The following is a 7,141-nucleotide window of genomic DNA, read 5'->3' on the forward strand; positions in this document are numbered from 1 at the left end:
ACATCCACAACTCAAACCTTCATTTGTCTTTGTTTCGGCTACCATATGTCTTAGTTTGCCCAGGACAGTCCTACTTTATGCCTGTTGTCTTAGTGTAATCAGAAATAGGGCCCCCTCAGATAAGCACATGAAGACATGTTCTCCATCATTAGTTATTAGGAAAATGTAAATTAAAACCAAAATGAGATACCACTACACACTCACTAGAATGGCTAAAATTATAAACATTGACCATACCAATTGCTCTTGAGCATGCAGAGAAACTATAATTTTAATACATTGCTGTAAAGAATGTTAAATAGTGCAACCACTTTGGAAAATACTTAAGAGTTTCTTAAAAACTTAAATGCACCCTACATGCCACCCAGCCATTCCACACCTAGATGTTTACATAAGAAAAATGAATACATTTGTCCATACCAAAACATTTACATGAATGTTCATAGCAGCCCTATTTGGAATAACTCCAAACTGGAAACCCAAATGTCCAACAACAGAAGAATGGATAAACAATTATACTATAGCCACACAATGGACTATTACTCAAAAATCCATAGGAAGAATTTTTTGATGCATGCAGTCTCTAAGAATCTCTATGTGAAAAAACTCAAATAAAAAAGGACATAGTGTATGATTCTATTTACATAAAATTCTATAAAATGCATATGTGACAGAAACCAGATCCATGGTTGCCTGATGATAGGGACGGTGGGGGTGAAAGAAGAGGTTACAAAGAGGAAACTTTTTGAGATGGTGACTATTTTTATTATCTAGACTGTGGCAATAGTTTCACAGGTATATGCCAAAACTCATCAAACTGTAAATTTATTTTTGTCATTGTTATTTTTTAAATATAGAACACTTCACAGATTTGTGTGTCATCCTTGTGCAGGGGCCATGCTAATCTTCTCTGTATCATTCCAATTTTAGTACATGTGCTGCTGAAGCGAGCACAAACCATAAATGTAAATATGCATAGTTTATCATATATCGATATACCTCAATTGGCTGTTTAAAAAAAAGTGCCACCTTTCACTCTCAGAAATATTTCAGTTTGAATGTTGGTAATATTCTATTTCTTAGTCCGGATACTGATTTTATAAATTTTTAATCTGGTTATTGGTTTCATAGATTTATTCACTTTTTGAAAATCCACTTATGATACACACACTTTTCTGTGTATATATTACACTTCAACCAAAACTTCCCCCCAAAAAGGACCTGAAAGAATTCCTGAGGGCGACATGCAGAAAGTGTCCCAGTTGAACAATAAATTATAGACTGACCCTATTCTTTGTATTTTTATTTTTTCTACTTTAGAGAAAATAAAACTAAGATTTAGAAACAACTTGCAAAAAGCCACAAAAATAGTAAATATTTCAGTGGAGACTTCAGCTAGGTTTTTCCTTCCTGAAAAATCTAGGTGCTTTCCTGTGCTTTTCAGCCCAGTGAAAGAACTGGTTTGTCTTTAATGAAGGTTTGTTATGCCTTATTCCTTTATAGTCATCCCTGATACATTTATATCATAATTCATGATGATTTACATTAGATTCCTTCAGAGCTGAAGAATAATATTCAATATTTATAGCAAATTTTGGAATACAAAGCAACTGACCCCCTGTCAGTTAGTACAATGGTACCAAAATGGTTTTCGGGGAAAGGAACTGTAATAAAAAAGGATTTTAAGGAAACAAAAGACCTCCCACTAGTGGAGAATGTAATTCCAATCATAGAATGAAATGACCAGTAGAGAAAATAATATATTCATCAGCCTTTTGAGATACAGTAACACTTAAGAAAAAACTCCATGCATTGATGTGGATTTTTATGTACTTTGGTGACAGCAACTCAGTGTAAATCTTTTCTCTTGGAAGATCTTTGATTACCAGAGTTTAAAAAAAAAACAAGGAAAAGAAACAAGTCTTCAATATTAAATACCAATTTACTTTAGAAATTATTATAAAATAATTAAAGTGACAAGGAATATGGCTTATAGGATTTTAATAAACACTCCCCAAAGATTGTTATATAAGTATGATGCTTTGCATAAAGCAGGCCCTCAAAGTGGTGTAGACTAATCTTAGTTCATAGCCAGTTCAGGGAAAGGATAGGGAAGGAGAAGGTGGTAAGGCAGACAGGGAAGAAGAGGAAAAATTTAGGTGCAGTAGAGCAAGAGACAGCAGAGAAATGCTCTGTAGGTTCTAAAATAAATCATTTCCAGTGGTCTTCAGCTGTTACTTGAAGCTTTGGGCTCCTAATTGTAGAAGATTTTATTGGTTACCTACTCAATATCTGTTTCTCTACACACATGTGCTAAAACCATGACCCTGGTTTTGTTCAAATAGCCACCCTTCTCCATGTGGCCACATACTTGTAAGAGGCTGGCCCCTTTTCAGCCCCAGAAAGTAAATCCTAATTGCTTTATGGCATTCTTATTTTACTTGCTATTGTTTTAAAAAGGACACATGACTCAATTCTGACCAATCAGAAATGAGAAATCTGCCCGAAGCCTCTAGGAAAGGCTTTCTTACTCTTAAGGACACCTTCCTCATCTTCAGTTGGGTAATATTATAACTAGATGTGATTGCCAGAGCTGCTTCAGCTACTTTCCTATCATGAGATAAGCACGTGGAAAAAGTTGATACCTTGAAGGAGGGAGAACTGAAAACTGGAAAGAACCTAGGTCCTCAGTGATGTCATTGAGCCACTAATTATCCGTCCTTGGGGTTGCTACCAACCAGCCAAGTGATCTGGGCCTCAGTTTCCTCAACTATAAAATGAGGAAGATGAGGTTTTGATTTGATCCATCTGGGACCCCTTAGCTCTATCAACAGCTTCTTGCAATCCACAAACCATGGCACTGAGCACTTCTTGCTGGTGAAAATATACAACCTGGAGAATGAAAACATCAGTAAGCTCTAATATGATTTTCAATGTAATTTGTAAGAACACAAGTTTTAAAAGTTTGCTAGGGCCAAGCTATTAAAAGATTTCCAGGCATTTCAAATATCAACAGCTAATATGTGCCTAGTGTTGATATAACGTGAGAAGTAATTGGTAAGAGACTCGAGTAAGAGCCGAATAGCAGAAACTAGACTGAGACTCCCAACATTCCAGGACTAGTCTCTCTCTTTTGCTTTCTGTCGTGTTGCTGCTACTAGCTGTTAACTTACATCCAATGTTTCAAAGCCATTTTCTCTTTGTTAATGATGTTTCAGAATTGCCTGACCTTGCAATAATTTATTTATTTTCAAGGCAATAAAAAAAGGAAAAAGGATTCTTACATCAAATGAGGTTTTAAGCTAACTGATCTCCACGGCTTTGTCCCACTCTTGAGAGTTCCTGAGAAGTAAACATTTTCCCCAATGGAATTTTTTCTATTTTCAAAAACAACTGTTAATGTTTCTCAGTTATTGATAGAAAGGGAAGTTTTTTAGTCTTAATCCATCTAAAGCCAGTCTTATATGTAGACAAAGAAGCAATGATTTTCAGGTATCTTGGGATGTTCCCATTATCTAGTACCTGCATTTGAAATGCCTACATAAGGCAGTTAACCACCATCTGAAAGAGAGTTCTCCTCTGTTAAGAAAAGATGGATAAGAGAGCTCTCCAAATATTTTTCTAGATTCAAATTTCTGTGAGTCAATATGATATGAATTAGGGCATTAGTAATATGCGAGGTACTATGCTTTTGTTTCATGCAACATTTAAAATGTTATAACCAGAAAATTAAGCCAGTAGAAATGGAAACATCCTCAGAAACCCTGGACAAAGAAAGCAAGTGATAGGGAGGGGGCTGGGAGAAAACCCTGCAATTTGTGGCTTAAATTAAGTTGTACTTTAGCTCCCAACCTACGTAATGAAACTAAATTGAATATATTTGACTATTAATAAAAACCACCTGTTTATAAAGGGCTTAGAATTTTATGAATTATGGCAGAGCAAACATAAACATGATTTAGGGATCTTAAAACTAATAATATTCTCATCTAACACTTTTTTAAAAAGTGTACAAACTCTGTTTTGGTCATAATGGTTCTAACATTGCAAATTTCACCCTCAAAAGACCAGCTTTTCTTTGCACAATTTTCTCTCTGGAAGTAATGTTAGGGAAAGCCCGCCTGGTTTCATTCCCTTGTCTCATCTCCTTTCCTTTGTTTTTTCCACAGCTGCCCTCTACTCACAGGCACAGTTTCACTGATTTCTGTCCAATCATAGGTTCCTCAGACTATCTGCAAACTTTTCAGAATTAACTCATTGTACCAGATCTGGATCCCTGGGCTGTTCCGACAAACCTAGAGTCTCTGGTGTGCCTTGGATACCTGGGCACTCCTGATCTAGAGCTTTCTTTCTCCCTTTCCCGCTTGTCCGTGGATACGGGGTCTACCTCTCACCTTCCTTACCTAATAGTGATGGCCCTCCTCCTAGGATCAACCCATTTCTGCCAGGTCATCCTGTAAAACAAGCCATCAATATCTTACAGCTTAGAACCAGATAAAATTTCCCAGCACCATGGCTGACCTTCGAGCTTAAACACCCATTCCTCCTTCTAGCGACAGTTCCAACTTTTGCTTGGGATTCAGCCTTCCCCCATTTTAGTTCAAGTGGACTGGGTGGGCCTTTGTTCTAAGCCCTAGGGATGGAGTTTGGGACCCAAAATATCCTATTCCCACAATGATTGGTTCAGAGGTGGGAATGTGACCTAAAATGATCCTAGCAGAGAAAATGTAGGGACTTCCTCTGGAAGTTGTAGGATAGTTTTTCCCTCTTCTTTGGTTAAATTTAAACCTATAGGGTAGTAACCTAAACAGATTTGACTCCAATATTTGATTCTGTAACAAACAGAGGCCTATGTTCTAGACATAGAACCATATGCTTAAATATGTAAAAATTATAATATCCAACACAATGTTATATACAAATTGTTCTTTTCCCTTACCTGGATAAATATACTTTCATAATGACCTGGAAAGCAACGTTCAAATTCTGGACTCTTCAGACTTCTGTTCTAGAACATGGCTGGATGAAAAGATCACACACACTTTGCCCCAACTCCTTCTCTTCTCACTTCGGCCTCAGTACTTTGCCAGAAGGGGACGCATAAGACGTGTATGAACATCCCAGCCTGCTCATCTCAGTTTCATACATGTCATCTGCAAACAGCTCACTCTTGGGCCCAAAGGTATGCAGATTGTCAGTTTAGTTCACCTTCAGGGGGAGGGACTAAAGGGAGAGGTTCACTGAGGGCTGAGAACTAGCTTTGAGATTTTTGGCAGGGAATACTTGGGTCTATGGTACCCAGAGTGTGATCTAGAGGGATGTGAGAAGGTTCCGGGGGAGTATGTGCCTTTAGCTCCTGAGGCTCTTTGCCCCATGGAGAGGGGCATGGCTGAAGGAGAGCCTAGAAGAACTCCCTGTAGTACAGGGTCCATGGGAGGTCACTTTTACCTGGATCGAAGGATGGCACTGCTTCAGGCAACTATCTCACAACCGTGAGGGTGGGAGCTGTCTTAGAATAAATCTAACACTTCAGAGAAGAACCAAGACAAACCAAGAGATGGAGAGAACTGGGTTATGGTTATATCATGTAAGTTTCCACATAAGCCACACCTATAGCCAACACTCTCCTGGGACTGTCCATTTTTATGAGCTAATTCATTTAGGGTTTGTTCAAGCCAGTTTGGGGCGAGGTTTCTATCACTTGCCGACTGAAAGAATCATGTCTGGTAAGCTTCTTGATGGTATTGTGCAAATGACTCATGTCTGGGCTGCTCTGCTTCCTAAGCCTTTGGATTAACCTTGATCTAACCAATCTCTGCAAATGAGAGCTCCCCCATCTCCCTCCTCTGCACCCTGGTAGGGAAGGGATCTATGTCAGTGTAAATTCTCTTCTTTGTCAGCCCCATTTTGCCTGGGTACCAACCTGCCTCCTACCTGCATCCTCCTAGTTTCCAAGGGTAAGGAGCTATAAACTGCCCAACAATAATCCACTCATGAAATTATTGCTAAATTTACAACACCCAACGGTTGGGCCAATTGAAAATATGCTACGATGTGATAAATGTCAGGGAAAGACTCAAAGAATTTAATGAACTCTGTATTTGTGAAAGCATCAACTCTTCATCATCAGCTTCTTCAGTAAGGGCAGGCTGAACATGTGGGAAGGAAACACTCCTACTTTGAAAACTGGTTCTTCTGTTTATTAACAGCCTTTATTCAAAATGTAAGATGTATATATGTGTACAGAGAGGTTTGTTTCTCATTCCCCATCTCCAATGGCCTGTCTGATTTTAGTACCAATTAATAAAGATTCAGCTCAGAGTTCTGGTCCCCTAGCAGAGACTCTAAACCCCAGAAGTTAACTTCTTAAGGTCATATGGAACACTACATGAGAAGAGAGCTTTATCAACTTCAATTTACTTAGCCCTATGTTCCCTCTAAAATCATGCCCTAATGAAGTGTGTGATTTTTTTTTAAGGTAAAATGTCTTTGTTGTTTGAAGCATAAAAAAAGTAGACAAATCCGTATGACATTTCATTAGTCTTCTCAATGAGGTTATAAAAATACAGTGCCACTCAGTCTTTTAAACTCTTGAAACTGTCTAGGAGTAAACACTTAGTATTACATAAAAAGGCACTTAAAACATACAATGAGATGATTTAAAAAAAATCTCATAAATACAATTGAAATTGCCTTGAGAAAAATTTCTAAATATAGACTCCTCAGTGACATCTAAATAGGACTTCACTTTTTTTTTTCAAAACATAGTATTTTCCCCATGTTTTGCCTATAGGCACTATAAATGTAGACTGCCTTCTCCCACCTTCTGTTCTTGTTATATGTTAACAGAAATGAAAGCTAAGTTCATTTTTCTTCAGTTGAATCTCTTATTTGATTTAAGATAAAATTCTTAATTTGTAATCAAGATCTTTTAGAATGCCCAGATCATTTTCATTTTGTTTCAAGTCACAATGCATTAGAAAAAATTAGGAAGACAATAATGCAAATTTTTTTAAAGTATTTATATTCAGCTACCAAAAGTGTGTGATTTTTCTAATCAAGAAAAATGTCAAGGATGAGAAGTCATACAAGTGGATTTTTAAAGTGAATATGATAACATAAACTTTTGAGAGTATTAGCT

At 37.4% G+C, this 7,141-nt stretch overlaps 1 non-coding gene across 1 annotated transcript; it reads right to left on the reverse strand.

The window, feature by feature from the left end:
• Positions 1–847: 847 nt before the first annotated feature.
• LOC130852909 (U6 spliceosomal RNA) lies at positions 848–954 on the reverse strand. The gene has a single exon (XR_009053609.1). It is a non-coding gene; the product is annotated as a U6 spliceosomal RNA (small nuclear RNA).
• Positions 955–7,141: the final 6,187 nt, after the last annotated feature.

The sequence above is a fragment of the Hippopotamus amphibius genome, chromosome 4, assembly GCF_030028045.1.
Source record: "Hippopotamus amphibius kiboko isolate mHipAmp2 chromosome 4, mHipAmp2.hap2, whole genome shotgun sequence".
Lineage (NCBI taxonomy): Eukaryota > Metazoa > Chordata > Mammalia > Artiodactyla > Hippopotamidae > Hippopotamus > Hippopotamus amphibius.